The sequence below is a fragment of the Octopus sinensis genome, linkage group LG10, assembly GCF_006345805.1.
Source record: "Octopus sinensis linkage group LG10, ASM634580v1, whole genome shotgun sequence".
NCBI classification, from domain to species: Eukaryota; Metazoa; Mollusca; class Cephalopoda; order Octopoda; family Octopodidae; genus Octopus; species Octopus sinensis.
The window spans coordinates 38,254,964-38,275,362 of NC_043006.1; the positions used below are offsets into that span (position 1 = coordinate 38,254,964).

A 20,399-nucleotide genomic window follows, 5' to 3' on the forward strand; every position below is an offset into this window, starting at 1 on the left:
CAGGGAACAATGACAGACACAAGGATACACACACACAGACACACAAATATATATATATATATAATATATATATATATATATATATATATTATATATATATAATATATATATATCATATATACATACAAGGGGTTCTTTCGGTTTCCGGCTACTAAATATATTCACAAGGCTTTGGTCGGCCTGGACCCGGACCCATGTGGTTGGGAAGCACGCTTCTTATCACAGTTATTTATTATTATTTTAATCTCATACTTGTTACAACCATTAAACTGCGGCCATGCTGGGGCTCTGCATTGAAGGATTTTTCTTTTCGACGAACAAATCCACCCCAATACTTATTTTTTGAAAAAAAAATCTGGTACTTTTTCTATTGATTTCTTTTGGTGACCCGCTAAGTTACAGGAACGGAAACAAACCGACACCGGTGGTCAAGCGGTGGAAACACACACACAAATACAAAGACGCAGACACACCTCGCACATAATCATATATATATAACGGGATTCCACACAGTTTCTGCCTACCAAATTCACTCACACGGCATTGACCGATCAGGAACTTATGGTAGGAAATACTTGCTCAAGGTGTAGCACAGCGGGAACGAACAAAATGGAAACCATCTGTTTGTAAAGCGAGCTTCATTATGTCACAGCCGTGCCATATATCTGTAACAAACGGTATTCAGTGTAGATATTTAATACTCTAACATTCTGAATCGTCGATTAAAGAGTGCTCGCTGAAGTAGACAGCAGATACACTGTAGGAACAGGTGTGGCCATGTGGTAAGAAGATTGCTTATGGGGTCTTCAGTATAGAATGCGCGCCGTTTTGAGTTCTTTCTCTCGGGAGCATCAGTGCACATCGGATCCCCTCACTGAGATGAGGCCCTGGTTGCTAGATCAACTGTGTATCTGTATATCATATCATGTGCATGTCTGCCTGTCTCTGTCTCTTTCTCAATCTCTCTATATATACATATACATACGTTACTTGATAGTCACAATAATTTAAAAGAATTGTTTTGAAACTATTAACTGCTTAAGAAATCTATTATTCATATATATATATATATATATATATAATATATGGAGAGAGAGGAGAGAGGAGAGAGAGAGAGAAAGAAGAGAGAGAGAGAGATGTAAACACACACCATATACTCTTATTAATAAATTGCAATGTTATTTCAATGCAAATGACTTCCTCATAACTGAGTCGCCAATTTGGTGGTAATCAATATATATAATAGTGCTAAACGATAGATGTAGTAGTAGTAGTAGTAGTAGTAGTATAGTAGTAGTAGTAGTAAGCAAAACGTCGGTAGAGTCAGAACTAAAACCGTTATCCAATCATGTAAAGAGCGCAAAACGGATGGGTTTTAAGTTTAATTTCCAGCATTAATTAAATTGATGTAGAAATAAGTCAGATAAAGGATGGTAACTGGAGGTAGCCAAGGCAACAGAAGTTTATAAAGTTTTATGGATATAAATGTTATCGTTTAAGACAAAATGTTATAAGCGTAATTATTTTAATATGAATAAAGCAAGTATAATTCCTGGAAGATACAGGAAATATACTGATTAAAAACTGGTAATTATACGATTATTAATGTTGTTAATGAAAAAAAAAAAAAATTGCGTAGACCCAAGCATGGCTGTGTGGTAAGAAGTTTGCTTTACAATCACATGGTTGTGGGCTCAGACCCGACCCGCAGTGTGGCATTTTGGGCAAGTGTCTTCTAGTATAACCTCCGCTCGACCAGAGAGTTGTGAGTGGATTTGGTAGACGGGAACTGAAAGAAGCTACACACACACACACACACACACACACACACACATATATATATATATATATGAAAGGAGGTTTGACACCGGTCCGCACAGGAAAAATTCAATTTTAAAATTTTATTTCTATTCTAGCGCAGTGTGAAAAGTATTTTTGCATTATATATGTATCATAGGCAATATACCTATATCTACCTATCTATATGTGTGTGTGTGTGTGAATGTATAATATATTTATTTCTTTATTGCCCACATTGGGCTAAACATAGAGGGGACAAACAAGGACAGTCAAAAGGATTAAGTCGATTACATCGACCCCAGTGCGTAACTGGTGCTTATTTAATCGACCCTAAAGGGATGAAAGACAAAGTGGACCTCGGCAGAATTTGAAATCAGAACATAACGACAAACGAAATACCCCTAAGCAGTTCACTCAGCGTGCTAACAATTCTGCCAGCTCGCCGTCCTGGCGTGAGCGTAATATCTCTTATTATAAAAGGCAGATTTTATCTGCCTCCCTTTGGGAGTTATACAAATCTACAATATAGGATTTCTTCAATTACAATTTACCTAGCAGTTTTAAGAGTACAATGCATCGCGTCATGCCAGGTCCAGTTTTTAAAATTTAAACTCCAATTAAGCAAAATTTACAGAAAACTCACATTCTGGTGTGTGTGTCAAATGCTTTTCTTAGTCTGGTTTACACCACACGCAAACGCACACACACAGTGGGCAACGAATAAAACGAAGTAATTCACTTACTGTAGTGAGTGATTCTTTCACTCTGCCTCCCACTTCCACTTTCCACACATACACACGCAAATATATAATAAAATTGTAAGCTAACGTGCGTGTGTGTGAGTGTGTTTGTTTGTGTGCGCGTGTGTGTGTGTGTGTGAGGGTGACATAGACCAAAGCAGAGAATGTATTCTTTTATCTTCTGCTTTTTCCAGCCATTGGTCTGTGGCCATGCTGGGGCAATGCCTTGAAGAATTGTAGTTTAATGAATCAACTCCAGTTTTATTTTTGTAAGCATTGTACTTTTCTATCTGTTTCCTTTGTCAACCACTAGGTGACAGGGGTGTAAACAAACCAACATTCGTTGTCAAGCAGTGGTGGAGGACAATCACAAGCACAGACACGCACACACACACACATACATGCATACACATATACACACATACATACATATACATACATATATATATATGTGTGTATATATATTGCAGCGTGGAAGGTGTTTGTAAGCCATTTAAGAAACACACAAAAACCGTTACATTCACTTCAACATTTAAATTTAATTTGCCAAAATATTTTCGTCGCTTTGAGACCGCGACCTGTTCACTGACAAAAATATCGTGCTAACAGGTCGCGGTCTCAAAGCGACGAAAATATTTTGACAATTAAATTTAAATGTTGAAGTGAATCTAACGGTTTTTGTGTGTCTTAAATGGCTTATAAACACCTTCAACGCTGCAACTGTTTTTCGTTCCGGCACACGATCTCAGATCAAGTCACTTGCTATGCAAGTACATCTCTGTAACTATATATATATTTATATATATATATATATGTATATTGGTAAAAACAGTAAGATAACAAAAGAAAGAAAGAGACCTCAATATTATGTAAATAGAGGAAATCTTTATATATAAAAGTGAGGTTGTGTGTCTGTCTCCTACGATTTAGATTCCTAACTACTCCCACATTTTGCGGTGCAGTTTAACCAAAAGCGGGTATCTTATAGTCGTGATTCATATCGAGACCGTCTGGGTATTAGCGCGCGTCTACGATGAGTCTACGATTTAAAAAAAAATTTACCATCATTTTTCCCATTTTTAATCCATTTTTGACATATATAAGGGAAGTAACTCTCTAAAATTTATTATTAAATCTCAGAACGTAAAAAGCTACAGTAACACCCCTCCCCCTTTCTGGTTAGCCATATTAAGATGGCTATTATACTTTACATCTCTAAAAATGCTTATATAATTATTTCCCTTACAAACCCGAGCAACGCCGGGCGATACTGCTAGTGTTATATATGAAATAATTAGATTATATATTATGGACTATATTGTGTTTTGTTATGTTCATGATCCCATGTGCCGTGGAAGAACTGTTTTACATGGAACCGGTCCCTGGTGCAAAAATCTTAGGGTTCACTGCTACAAATGGTCAGGGGTATGCATTTAAGCTTCACTAAAAGATAAAATCAAAAGATTCTTTTTTTCAAAACGGTCTTAGTTGTTATTGCTAACTGATGAACGCCTTCTTTAACGCGAAACGTAAAGTAATTAAACAGCATTCAACTATAACAATGATAACTCTTTCTCTCCCTCTGTCTCTCTATCACTGTGAGCCCCTGTCTCCCTCTTTATGGGCATATTCACACGCACACACACACACACACACACACACATACATGTGTGTACGAATGTATGTGTGTGTGTTATATATTTTCCATAGAAAAGCATTGTTACAAGAAAAAATACCAACGCAATGTATGTTATCCCCTTTAAACATCAAATGAAAAATGAACAATGTTCTAATTACCGCATTAATCATAACATCAACCACCATTCGATAATTAACCTTTAAAAATATGATATTATATGATATTATATATATATGATATGATATATATATATATATATATATATATATATATGGTATGGTGTGTCAATTAGTATTAATATTTTAATTAAACGAACATTCTCATCAGAGTTACGAAGTTGATTAAAACTGTAATTAGTATGGCTTTCCATTAATCTAGACTGATTACTGGAAGGTGAAGAATGTAGTTTGCAAGTCAAAGAAAGAAAGAAAGAACGATTGAAAGAAAGAAAGAAAGAAAGAAAGAAAGAATGAATGAATGAATTGAAAAAGAAAAAAGAAAGAAGGGAAGAAATAAGGAAAAAGCAAAATAAATAAATAAATAAAATGGCGGGTGAAGAAACCACACCCCCTCACATATACCATATACACTCACATAAGCTTAGACTAAAACATGCGCACGTGCTCCTTCATTAATACACAATGGACTTATATATATATATATATATGTATGTATGTATGTATGTATGTATGTATGTATGTATGTATGTATTATGTATGTATGTATAGTGTGTGTGTAATTTGAATGCATAGGTATGTGTATATATGTAGGTATGCATGCATGTATTTGTATATACATGCGTGTGCAATTATTACACTTATAAGTTTAGAGATGAATTCTATAATCAGCGAATGACCGGTAGCAAAATGTTAATGTACACTTGGCTTGTTAACAAGGTGGAATGGTTGAACTTCACCCTCAATTTAGTTGTGTGTTTGTGTGTATTCATATTATCCGTACAGCTCAAAGTAAGGTGAATAAAATCAAAATAAGCAACAGGATATCAAGAAATGAAGCAGCACGAGCGTTTCAAGCGGCTCCATTTAATTGATCAATGCAATCATTACATCAGTTTAAATGCAGGGCGATCCTCAGCTACACAAATAAATAAATACAGTTTTAATCAGTCGGACACATTAATATAATTTTTTATAAAAAGACTAATAAATCAAAAATGAACCACAATCCTTTACAAGCTATGACTCCAACAAACTTCATACATTTCTTGGAAGTGTAATATATTCTTAGATACAATAGCGATAACATGAATTTTTTTTTATCTTCTTGCACTATTGGAATATTTGAGTAAAATTATTTTAATGTGTCCGACTGATTAAAATTCTATTTACTTATTTATGCAGCTGAGGATAGTTCTGCATTTAAATTGTGTAATGATTGCATTATTCAAATAAATGGAGTCGCTTGAAACGGTCGTACTGCATCACTTCTTGATATCCTGTTGCTTATATATATGTTTTATATGTACATATATATATTTGTGTGTGTGTGTATGGTATATATATATATATATATATATATATATATAATAAATATATATATGCCAGCTCGCCGACTTTATAAATATATATATATAAAATACACTTTATATAATGATGCTCCAGTCCATTCAACTGGCAAAAATGAGTTGCAGCTGTATTTCAAATGGCCAGCCATATCACATTCTGAGTCATGCTGAATCTCTATGTGAACCACGTTAAAGGTCACCGTGTCTGTGGAGTACTGAGCCACTTTCCCGTCAATTCCATGATCAGGCTTTTCCTTTGATCGGATCAACTGGATCTCTCGTCGTCGCAACCGACGGATTACCAGTTTTAGTTCTAATAATATGAATTGTAAAGCATAGTAATATGTTATGTAGGCGCAGGCCTACCTGTGTGGCAGGAAGATTGCTTCCCAATCACATGGTTCCGGGTTCAGTCCCACTGCATGGCACCTTGGATCAAAGTGTCTTCTACTATAACCTTGGGCCAGCCAAAACCACGTGGGTGGATTTGGTAGACAGAAACTGAAAGAAGCCCGAGTATACATACATGTTTATGTACCTATCTATATGTGTGCCTTTCTGCCTTTTTTTATCCGCACACAACTACCTGACAACCCGTATTGTTGTGTTTGCTTGCGTCCCCGTAACTTAGCTGTTCAGCAAAACAGAACCGATGAAATATGTACTGGAGTCGAATCATTCGATTCAAAATTCAAGGCTGTGCTCCAACATGGCCGCCGTTTAATCACTGGATTAACGACAGAAGATTGTAGTAGAGCAGATAAAACAGTATGGACGTAGGTGGTGATAAACGCAGTTATATGTTGTAATAGCGTGGGTGGTAGTATATGATTGTACGTAGTGTAAATGAAGTATTTTTTTTGTGGCAAGATATGTGTGGGTTGTAGTACAGAAATTGCCAAAATCAAATAACAACAACAACGACGACGATGATGATGATGATGATGATGATGATAATAATAATAGTAATAATAATTATAGTAGCAGTAATAATAATAATAAGGAATAGTAAGACTGTCTGTTAGCAAGTAACGTCAGCTTTTCGAGAGTTTTAAATAGATTCTGACAATGATATCTTTCGTTAGAGCAATGTTCAGGGTGGGAATCGGGTATTTGGTGGCGCTGGGAGGCAGGTAGATGTGCAGTTGTGGGAAGATAGGTGGTGGGCAGTTGAGTGCACGCGCGTGTCTGTGCGTCTATGTGTGTGTGTGTGTATATATATATGTATGTGTTTGAGTGTGTGTGTGTATGTATGTATGTATGTATGTATGTATGTATGTATATATGTCTGAGTCTGTATGTATACGCGTTTGTGTCGAGGCATGTATGTATGTATGTATGTATGTATTATTCTATGTGTGTATGTATGTGTGTTTGTTTGTTCATGTGTGTATGCATGTGTGACTTCATTGCGGTTTCTTACGGTGAGGTGCAAAGGTTGAAGGGCTGACGGATGGATTGAGGGTGGGTGTAATAAGTATATGGGGTCGTGGATGCGGCAGGCGTTGGGCGGTTGAATGCACATGACTCTGTGTGTGTGTGTGTGTGTGTCTTGTGTGCGTGTGTGTATGTATTTGACGCTCTTTTGTTTCTTACAACGAAAAGGGTGGGTCATGTCGGTACCCGTATAGAAATATCTTTTATTTTTTTATCTTTTATTTTTTTATCTTTCATTTGTTGCAGTCATTCGAGTGCGGCCATGCTGGGGCACAGCCTGAAGGGTTTCAGTCGAACAAAACGATTCCAGTACTTATTTTCTCAGTCTTTTCTCAGTCTCATACACCGAATCGGTAATGTTATGCAAACAAACCAACACCGGTTGTGAAGCGGTGATGGGCAAATAAACACATAGACCAACACATACGTTAATAAGAATATAGGGTGGATAGTGGACGCTAAGGAAAGGAACGTATACTCAGCCATATGTGTGTGTATGTGTTTCTGGGTGTTTGTGGGTACATATGGAAGTAAGTTCGTAGTTGCATGCGGAATACATCTATGTAATATCTTTCATATGAAGCGCTGCGTTTCTTTTTATAAGGGGCGGCTGTGAGGATCGAAAAGGTGGCGTTGGATATACTGGTATGTCCAATAAAATTTTAAATGATTGACAACATATTTAAACTTATCGAACCAAACACACCAAGGCGAGGAAAAATGAATCATATCGCAGGAGTGGCTGTGTGGTAAGAAGCTTGCTTACCAACCACATAGTTCCGGGATCAGCCCCACTGTGTGGCACCTTGGGCAAGTGTCTTCTACTATAGCCTCGGGCCGACCGAAGCCTTGTGAGTGGATTTGATAGACGGAAACTGAAAGAAACCTGTCATACACACACGCGCGTGCGCGCGCACACACACACATATATATTATATGAATGAATGTATGTATGTATGTATGTATGTATGTATGTGTGCATTTGTGTGTCTGTTCGTCCCCCACATCATCGCTTGACAACCGGTGTTGATATGTTTACGCCCTCGTAACCCAGCGGTTCGGCAAAAGAGACCAGTAGATCAAGTACTAGGCTTGCAAAGAATAAGTCCTGGGGTCGATTTGTTCGACTAAAGGTGGTGCTCCAGCATTGCTGCAGTCAAATAATTGAAACAAATAAAAGAATATATATATATATATTCTTTTGTTTCAGTCATTTGACTGCAGCTATGCTGGAGCACCGCCTTTATGTATGTATGTATGTATGTATATTAGAAGCGATGAATAGGTGTCAATTCTTTACAGCTGTTTCCAACAATTTTTTTGATTGATAGGTGCATTATATCATTATATTTCTATAGTTGCTGTGTATGCATTTTTGCCCCAACCCAGTGCCTAACCATTATTCAGTAATAATACAAACAATTTTACATTAATCTGATGGGTTGCTCTATGCTTTATAGAATACAAATTTATTATTCTTAAAGAAGAATATTATTCACTGTGACTTCGAAGTTTCGGGCATTTAAGGCTTCGTCGGACTTATACATACGCACGTGATGGTCTGTCTAGCAGAAGACAATATATGAGCGTTCAGTGTTTGCCGAACGACCTGCACAAATGTCTTGTTTATAGTGATCAAATGTTCGTGTGGCACATTAGCTCACCCTTCCAATAAATCAACGTCGCCTGAACAGGTGCCACGGAGTACCGAACGTCAGGTGTCAAAGTGACCGCAGCGTTGCGTGAGATGAAGTGTTTTGCTCAAGAATCCAACGCACCACCGGGTCTAGGAATTGTAATCGCGATCTTGCAATCGTGAGTGCAATACCCTAGCGTAGCTAGTGGGGTGGGGACGAATGGTCCGCGTAGCTAGTGGTGGGGTGGTAGGGGCGGTCCGCCCTGGGCGACACTTCTAAAGGTACTCCACTTTTGGAGGGGTGTCTGCTGTAGGTAACATGTGTTTTTGTGGGGTCCTGGGGCGGCACACACTTTAGCTACGCTAGTGCGTCTCTCTCGTGTGTGTGTGTATGTGTGTGTATGTGTGTGTGTGTGTGTGTGTGTGTGTGTGTGTGTGTGTGTGTGTGCGTGCGTGCGTGTGTTTGTGCGTGTATTTGAGGAGTGCTGGCATTTGTCAATGAGTGAAACACTGATAAAAAGTACTTTTAGTGGTGAAAGACGAGTATGTGTTTACGTGATGATAGGTACGTATGCAAATACACGTGTGCATGTGTACCTTTGTGTGTGTGTATATGTATGTGTGTGAAAAAGGAAGACAGAGAGAAAGGGGGAGGGAGAGAGTGAAAGCGCGAGAAAGAGCATGTATGTGCGTCGGGGAACAAGTGTGAGTGTGTGTATGTTTACGCGTGTGAAACTGATACTGTGTGTATGAAATACTCGTTTACAGAAAACAACTTCAAGGCAACGGTGATATTCAATTGTTTGTGTTTATACGCATGTGCGTGTATACACACACACATGCATACATATATGTCATGTGCACAGGCACACAAACGCACATACATACATACATGCATACACACGTATATATATATATATATATATATATATATATATATATATATATATATATATATATATATATATATATATATATGCATACACGTCTCTCTTTCTCATATACATACAAATATATATATATATAAAATACACACACACACACACACACACACACACATATATATGTATGTATAACAGAAACTCGCCGGAAGGTTAGCGCACAGCAGGATAGTTCTTCAGAGGAAGAACTCTCATCCGACAAGTGTTTCGGCCCTTGTACCTCACAGACTCTACGAGAGGTGGGCCCACCCAGGTCATGACTCCTAAGTGTCCTCCTGCTGCTTTTCAAGATCTTGCTTCCAGCGGGATTTGAACCTGTGTCGTTTTGTGTTCCCAGGTCTTACTGAACTGCCTGCACAGATGATTTGCTTACAGTAATCAAATGTTTGTGCCGTATATCAGCTGAGTCCCTCTATCGAAAACTCGGCATTGCCTGTAGAGGTTCACAGTGTCGAAGGGATCGCAGAACTACTTGAAATGAAGTGTTTTGCTCAAGAACGCAATGCACCGCCTGGTCCGAGAATCGAAACCACGATCTTGTAATCGTGTGTGCAACGCCCTAACTCGTACATAATGCGTGCGCGTGTGTGCAGCGAAAGTGAGAGAGAGAGAGAGGGAAGATAGACAGACAGACAGATAGATAGATTGACAGAAAGATATATATATATATATATATATATATATATATATATATACAGAGAGAGAGGGAGAGAGAGAGATTCAGAGAGGGAGCGAGGCGGATGGAGAGAGATGGACAGATAGATAGATAAATAGAGAGAGAGAGAGATGGACAGATAGATAGATAAATAGAGATAGAAAGATAGAGAGATAGAGATAGATAGATAGACAGATAGATAAAGATAAAAAGAGAGAGCGATAGAGAGAGAGGGAGAGAGAGAGAGAGAGAGAGAGCGACAGAGAAACACAGGGATACTAACACGGAGTCAGAAGATGCCTATGTGTATACAGAGAAGCGTGTGATTGTGCTTAAGTCCTTTTATATGTTGCTGTGTGCATGTGTTGCACATTTATTCACCCGTGCATTTGCGGAAGTGATTTTGTTCTTATTTGATATTTCTCATAAAGAAGCTGGCGACTTGGGAGTATCGGTAGCACGCCGGACAAAATGCTTAGCGGCATTTCAGCAACTTTCACGTTCTGATTTCAAATTCCACCGAAGTCGACTTTGCCTTTCGTCCTTTTTGTGGGGTCGATGAAATCAGTACCAATTGAGCACTGGGGTGAAAGTGACTGACTTCTCCCTTCCACCCACCAAATTTCAAGCTTTGTGCCGATAGCAGAAATGATATTTCCATTAAGTCGTTCATTGGACCGAGTAAATATATCTTTACTTAGCGCAGCGCTGGCTTGACCATTAAGCAAAATAAGCACGTGCCTCAAGGGAAAGGGACATCACAGAAATGGTAAATGGTTTACAGTACAAAAGAAATCACTTTTAACTAGCTAAGATAAACATTATTGAGTGTGCCTTTCCAAATATAGACATTGCATTTCTTATATTTTTAACATAAATAATCACAAATTTATCAGCTGAACGTTTATTTTCTCAGTGAAGTATTGGGTTGTCCGGAAAGTTCGAGCCAATATTTAAAGGAAAGAAAATGGTCAATAAATACTTGCCATTACATTTTTAATCAATCAAATACGAACCATTTTGTTGCACAATGCGTCTCCATCTTTCCTTTAACTTGAAAATGCCCTCTTCTCAGAATTGAGGTGGTTTCATGGCAAAGAATTCATCAAGGTATCTTTTTACATCATCCAAGGAATTGAAATTTTTACCATTAAGACTATTTTGCAGAGACCTGAATAAGTGGAAATCCGAAGAAGCAATATCTGGTGAAATGGGTGGGGTAGGTGGGGTAACAATCCCAGCCGAGCTGCAGCAATTTTGTCTGGTTCCCAAAGCATCAAATGCCGAAAATGAACTTTCTTATCTTCCATATTAAAAGGTTACAAAATTAACACAAGATTATAGGAATATAAACCTTCTTCCACGAAAAGACAGCTTAAACTGTGCTCTAAATGGAGGTGTAATCAAATCCTATTTTATGGACTCAACCATGTTCTAAAATAAGTCGAAAAGTAAGCTACTATAAATCGACATGAACTTTCCGGACAACCCAATATTTTAAAAGTCCCATCTCTACTAAGTGTAGAAGCAGATATGTTATGTAAGATCAATATTGAGGACCTGATCCAAAGACTTTACAATTAAATGTAGAAAACTAAAGTGGAAGTTTACTAAAATGAACATTATTTCCCATCTTCCTCTTAGTTTTACTTCATTTAAAAAATTAAAAAAAACTATTTTATGGTTTATTATTTTTTTAATATTTTGAATTACATATATACGGGGGCAGCAAAGTTTTTTTAAATACTTAGCGCCGCTGTGGGTCTTAATCCGGCCCTGATTCAGCGACAGTAACTAAATGGTTCTCTGTCGGTTTCGACGATGAGTATTTAGCTATTCAATCAAGTGAATCACCTACTCATTGAATATGTCTCTAGGTGACCGAGTATTCAACCATTACAGGTTCTGTGGAGGTGCGTGGCTTAGTGGTTAGGGGTGTTGGACTCATGATCATAAAATTGTGGTTTCGATTCCTGGACCAGACAACGCGTCATGTTCTTGAACAAGACACTTCATTCAAGTTGCTCCAATCCATTCAGCTGGCAAAAATAAGTAACCCTGAGGTGGGCTGACGGCCTGCCCAGGGGTGGGGAGGGGGAATATATATGCCATGGAAACCGGCCCCATAAAGCTATATGACTCGGGACAGATCTTTATCCTATCCTATCCTGTACAGAATCTCGCAACATAATCGTCAGGCGTAAGCAACACACTAGTGTGATAAGGTTAGGTCTTTAAATAAATCACATACTCAGCCTAATTAATCCACGAACTTCTTAACAGTCTCTGCCAATACTTTTTTAAGTCACAAGGTTTTTAGTAAAAGGACTTGCTCAAGATACTGTGTAACGGGCTGGAATCCGGAAACTCGTGATTGTTGAGCGAACGGCTTTAGCATTCGGCACTGCTGTGTCTGCGAATTTCTAAGTACTCCTGTACGCGCGCACATACATACACACACACATACATACACACACACATACATACACACATGCTTAAATACATGCAATTACATACTCACACAAACTTACATACACATACACACTCGCACAGATCACACACATACACACACACACACGCACACATACATATATATATATATATACATACACACACAAACACACGCAAACACGTGCATAGTCACAGACGAATACATATGTTTATGCGTGTGTGTATGCTTTTCATGCATGGACGCACCTGTACAGAGATGAACTTCTTAGTGTACAGGTATATGCACATAAATACAAAAGCTCAGAAAAGCAAGGTGAAATACGAGAACAAATCTCTCCCCCACCCTCCCTCTTTCTCTCTCTCTCTCTCTCTTTCAGACACTCACACAAACAAATACGCGCATACACACATATACATTCACACACATACATACACATCTACATTCACACATGCACATATCTACATTCACACATATAATACACACATATACATCGACACACATACATACACACATACATATTCACATACGTACATACAAGCATGCATTAACATTCGCATACATACATACACACATACATTCACACACATACATGTACACACATACATCCACACGCATACATACATATTCACACACGTACATACAAACATTTACATTCGCACACATACATACACACATATACATTCACACACATACATATACACATATACATTCGCACACATACATACACATATACACATTGACACAAATGCATTCACACGCGTACACACACACACATACACATTCACCCACATACATATACACATATACATTCACGCCCATACATACACACATATATATTCACACACATACATACACACATATACATTCACGCCCATACATACACACATATACATTCACACACATACATACACACACGTTCTCCTACGTAGATGGATGCACGCATACACACACAACGAATCAACGATCAAAGTTCTGCGTGGTCGTTCACCCCATTAGGAATTGTTAAATCTTTTTTAAACTACTCCCCGTACCCCTACCATTTAGAAAAAAAAAACGACGTGCTATGAACAGTTGAAACGCCCATAAATTATAAGTCTGTTGCTCAGCATCGACTCTGGCATAAGTAATAACAAGAACAACAACCATCAGCAATCTCAGCACGGATGGGCTTATAGGCTAAGAAGACATCTGTTCGACTGTGGTTGATACAGGGCTAAATATTAACGAGAGCAACTACAATTCGCTCATTTACACAAATAGCAACGTCTACGACGCTACGATTCTAAAGTCGACTATATAACGGGGCCTCTGTTATTTCGTAAGAGTTAGGTTTACGAAATCTCACCATCGACAAGAGCTGCTCCAGTCCAATCATCATCAATTTATCATCATGGTCGTTCATCAAGGTCCTTCATTATCACCACCACCATCATCATCACCATCATCACTATCATCATCATCATCATCATCATCATCATCATCATCATCATCACTACCATCATCTCCATCATCATCATCATCATCATCATCATCATCATCATCATCATCATCATCACCATCATCATCATCACCACCACCATCATCATCATCATCATCATCATCATCATCATCATCATCATCACTACCAGCACCACAACCACAATCACCACCATCGTCATCGTCATCATCATAATGCAAATTAAACGATGAAAAAATATCTAAACATTGTCCTCAGTAAGTTAAATAAGTCATTTCCTAACTCACGACTAAAATACACTTATTTTTTCCTAAAGAGATCTAACAATATACATATTATTGCACCTTTCAAAGTTATAATTAATGATGATTCTTAAATATTGTTCTTATGAAACATATATATTTGTATGTAGAATATCTCTCTTTATTTTGGGAAATTTTGGGGGTTATTTTGTTGGTGGAGGCGGTTTCTTTTATCCTCTTATAGGTATATTCTTTATCATCTTCTAATTTGCATTACTTTTCCAATTGAAATACAAATAAAACGAACCAAGCATCTTTTTAATTTTTTGTCTCCATTTTATTTTATTGACTTTAATTTTATAAGAATATTTATACACATATATATGATGATCTTCCTATCAACAATATATTTGGTTAAACCCAGTTGGCAGCAGGATTTTTTTTAACAATCCATTACATGGATATTGCTTCCTCTGTATATATATATATATATATATATATATATATATATATATATATATATGTGGTGTGGTGGGTGTGTGTATGTGTAAATGTGTGTAAATGTGTGCATATGTGCATGTATCTTGGTGCATATATATATTAGTCAGAAGATATGAGAAGTGAATATGTATTTATTTAATCACGTAACTTCCTTAGAATTACGGCCATTTCGCATTCTTCTTTATGTAGTACTAGCAGTATCGCCCGGCGTTGCTCGGGTTTGTAAGGGAAATAACTATATAAGCATTTTTAGAGATGTAAAGTATAATAGCCATCTCAATATGGCTAACCACAAAGGGGGGGGGGTGTTACTGTAGCTTTTTACGTTCTGAGATTTAATAATAAATTTTTAGAGAGTTACTTCCCTTATATATGCCAAAAGTGATTAAAAATGGGAAAAATTGATGGTAAATCTTTTTTTTAAATCGTAGACTCATCGTAGACGCGCGCTAATACCCAGAAGGGCTCGATATGAATCACGACTATAAGATACCCGGTTTTGGTTAAACTGCACCGCAAAATGTTGGAGTAGTTAGGAATCTAAATCGTAGGAGACAGACAGCACACAACCTCTCTTTTATATATAAAGATTTCAGTTTGGAAGAAATAATGCGTACATGTTTGCATTAATAAGTATGCTCGAAACATAATTCATATATATATATATATATATATAAATTGTGTTTCTTTATTCCTCACTTGCTTAAAGCTTCATAAATCCGTTCGAATCACTGGGATTTTCTCAAAACTAGAGTTAACTTCGCGAAAATCACGGGGTTTTCAGGAGATTTAAAAAGCTGTTAAGCTCCTCAACAGCAAAGAAATGTATGTAGCTAAACTTCTTGAGGTTTTTGAGTTACTTTGTTTAGACTGTGAAAGCCTTGTTTCTAGGAAAACATAAGCTGACTTGTATATTCTATACGTAAAAGTCACTCGTAAGCGGATATGTGGCTTGTATCCCATTTTCATCAATTGCTAGAGCTAGCGTAGCGATACGAGGTGGCATAAAATTCATCCCAGCCACTCTGTACGTATTATACATATGTGTGCGTGCGCGTGTATGCATTACTGGCACTCCGTCCGTTACGACGACGCGGGTTGCAGTTGGTCCGATCAGCAAGTGGCTGAGTACTCCACAGACACGCGTACCTCTAACGTAGTTCTCAGAGAGACTCAGCGTGACACAGAATGTGATAAAACTTGCTCGGGGAATTACAGGTACAATTCATTTTTGCCAGCTGAGTGGACTAGAGTAACGTGAAATAAAACGTCTTGCTCAAGGGCACAACGCGCTGCCGGGAATCGAATTCACGACCTTACGATCGTGAGCCGAATACCCTAACCACTAACCCCCACCACCATATATAAATAGTAGAAGACACCTGCAGCTGAAAAGAGTTCAAAGTGCATCTGCTTACGGAATGGAAATAGATTTCAAAGGCCATAATTTCTTTGGTTGAACTGGCTACAACAACTACGGTACTTTGGCTTTAGGGCACGTTAACCATTCAAGATGGCCACAATGAAACCTGTATCACAGAATTTGGCAGCAGAGAACTTATGACCTAGATGTCACCCGACCCCCTTAGGGAGCTAAGGTCCGAAGCAGTTCTATAAATGGAGTCTGAAAACCTTTTGCTGTTCAACTTTCCCTAAAGGTTTTAATTATCTAGAAGTATATCATTTACAAGAAATGACCCGAAGCTGGTATTTAATATATACATCGTTATAACCTACATTCCATATATTTAATATATACTTGCAGAATAATATTATTTAATCTTTTATAGAAAATGTTTTGGGAGGATTTGTCCCAAAGAAAAGTAAGTACAAGTTTTATATAAGTTGTTTTAATCTTTTATTGAAGTTAAAGCATTAAAAACTTCTGAGTTTGTTCTTTGAAGATTCCTCTAAGTACATTTACTAAATCCGTGGTAAGCTTGCGCTGTCAGAAATGACAGAGATTCATAAATACAATGAAATTTATTCATATTTCTAACTTATGCCAATGCGGGAGAGTCTGCGGAGATTCCTGACCATAGTTTAGGTTCTTTGGTAAATATCTGAATTATATCAACAAGTATCTTTAAAAGTTTTTCCCGAAAATAATATATAAATACACGTACATACATATACGAATACGTTTTATATATACACACAGATACATAGGTTTATATATATCCATATATATATATAGAGAGAGAGATCGAAATAGAGAAGTGTATGTATATGTGTATGTATATATATATATATATATATATATATATATATATATATATATATATATATATATATATTATATATATTATATATAATATATATATATATATATGTATGTATGTATGTATGTGTACGCACATACACCAAAACACACAGACACACGTACACATACACACATACACATACACTCATTTGAAAAACTGATTCTTAATTCAATATTATTAATTATACAAAAGATCTTAGAATGAAGCAGTTTAAACCGGGCCTTGCAGAAGAGATTTTGCGTAATTGCTTTCCCTGTCTTTATCTTTTCGAACCAACGTTATCATCTTCATTGCAATAATTTTGCTCGTTCGCAGTTGTCACTATTTCCGGTTTATTGAAAATATTCTTCTTTCGCTTTTCGTTAGTATTCATTCCTGTCATTTGTTTTGAAAAGGTAATATTTTGAATTTCTCATTCAATCAAATGTCTCCAAGTTCTCCACATTAACATTCCTAACAAGCAGATTCTGGATTTGTTCGTTCTTTTTAGTTTTCTTTCTGTTTGGCCGATATAGTTCCCACGGTATTATTTGATATTATTCAGTTTAGTCAAATCATACATCCCACTACAAAGGCTTTCACATTTTGTTACCTGCGTTATTTCTTTTGATGTAGAATTCGTCTTTGCAAAGGTTGCAATATTCGACTGTAATATTTTCCCTCAGATTTCATGTCTAGTGTAGAATTGGAAGGCATCTTTAAGCTGACAAAGAGAATATTTCTGCTTATGTTTCCCTCCTCACAGTGAGATCTTTTCTTAAATCAATGATTAGGGTATATTTATATCAGAGTTACAGGAACTTTAAACCTCATTTCAGAAAGAATAAATGTACAGACGATCCTGGCTAATTGCGATGTGACCAATCGCTACACAAATAATCCCACTGATTAGGATTGGAAGCAGTGGAATTTTAGACAATACTTGCTGTAATTCTGAAGAGATCTTCAAAGAATTCATGCCAGAAGGATACGGCTGGTGCTAGAAAATAACCAATTCTTACTTGATAACAAAAATTACTTTCAAATTATAATTAAAATAATGAGTACGACAGTTACACCTACTTTTACAATATTTGCGTGGAGGCACACTGGCCCAGTGGTTAGGACAGCGGACTCGCGGTCGTAGGATTGCAGTTTCGATTCCCAGACCCGGCGTTATGGGTGTTTATTGAGCGAAAACACCTTAAGCTCCACGAGGCACCGGCAAGTGGGGGACACCCCGCTATACTTCTTCCCCACAACTTTCCCTCACTCTTTCTTCCTGTTTCTGTTGTACCTGTATTTGAAAGGGCCAGCCTTCTCACTCTCTGTGTCATGCTGAATCTCTCTGAGAACTACGTTAAGGGTACACGTGTCTGTGGAGTGCTCAGCCACTTGCACGTTAATTTCACGAGCAGGCTGTTTCGTTGATCGGATCAACTGGAACCTTCGTCGTCGTAACCGACGGAGTGCCACAACAATACTAGTGATAGGATTTTTGGAAGAAAATTCTATCCGACCTGAGATTATTTGTGACCAGCAGTTTCAATCCCATAAAAAAAAATTGGAAAAGATTCTAGGATGGTTGTTTCCTATTTTGGAACAAAAATATAAAACATCTCAGAAGATTCTATAAATTCACGTATCGATCCTTTTCACAATAGAAACGAAAAATATTCTGGGCATTTTGAAAATTAAAGAAAATGAAACAATTATAACTGATCTCTACTTGTGAAGACACGAACACACATTAATATTTAGGCTTTTGCAATCTATCTCATGCTAAAAGAAATATCCCATTTAATATAGCAAGTCGTACATGTACAATAGTCACAAACTCAGCCAGAAGAGAAAGGTGACCGAAAGAACTGAAGATATTCATCCTGTGTCAAACATATCCGACAAACGTAATAAATAATGTTGTAACCTGGGTAAAACAAATCCATATTCCTAACTTCCGAGGAAACTCTTACAATGAGAAGGAAGCAGAAATATTCCATTTGTCATTGTTCACCATCCAAGAAACCACAATATCTTACTTTCGACCAAAGAATGTCTTTCATTGTTATATCAGACATCAAATCTAAGCGAAGACATTATACAGTCACAAATTATTAAGGATCGAAAATAACTTCCAAATGTTAAAATACTCTTAAAAAACTCCAGAAAAGGTAAAATTCACACCGACAGAAGAAATAATACAGGTAAGAAAATATGAAGATCTTCGTTGGGTGTGTGATTTGGTACAACAGAGTAAAATGAAAAATGATTTAGAATGTAGAAGATGTGCTTATTTCTAGTTAGATATGAAGGATTAATATGGGAGTATGAAAAATAGAAATAAAGCTAGACTGGGACATAGTTGTGACTCCGATGTAACATGTTATGAGAAAATGTATCGTGGATGTGCGGTAAGATCTTTGCTTCCTAAGCACATGGTTCCGAGTTCAGCCCCAGTGTATGCCACCTTGGGAAATTGTATTCTGCTATGGCTCCAAGCCAATCAAAGCCTTGTGAGGGGATTTGGTTGATGGAAACTGAAAGAAGCCTTCGGTTTATGGATATGTGTGTGGGACGTGTGTGTGTATGCATTTGTGTGTGTGTGTGTGTGTGTGTGTGTGTGTGAGTGTGTGTGTGAGCCTGTGGTCTTGTGTTTGTTCTGATGGACAGTCAGTGTTGGTTTGTTTATGTCCCTGTTCGGCAAAACGAGATAGAATAAGTATCAAGCTTAAAACAGTACTAGGATCGATTTGTTCAACTAAATCTTCCAAAGCAGGTGCCCCAGCATGGCCACAGTCCAATGACTGGGACAAGTAAACGATAACAGATTAAAAGTGTATTGCACCTACGCTAATTATCCAACCACACATCAGTAGTAAACACGTTACTTTCACCTTTTAACCACAAACCAAAGGAACGCGTACAGGTACCTATGTCTCCTTTGTAACAGATCGATATTTTAACTTCAATTTCCTGTCTCCAATTATTTTTTTCTTTTCAGAAGCATTTATTCATTGTTATCAGTAGTAGTGATGGTAGTAGTAGTAGTTGTAGTGGTGGTGGTGATAATGGTGGTGATGGAGGTGGTGTAGTGGTAGTGGTGGTAGTAGTAGTGTTAGTGGTGGTGATGGA

At 37.3% G+C, this 20,399-nt stretch overlaps 1 protein-coding gene across 1 annotated transcript in view; it reads right to left on the reverse strand.

The window, feature by feature from the left end:
- The window catches only part of LOC115216740 (chaoptin), a 69,292-nt gene that overhangs the window by 48,489 nt on the left and 404 nt on the right, over window positions 1–20,399 (reverse strand). The gene's annotated exons all lie outside the window — the stretch shown is intronic.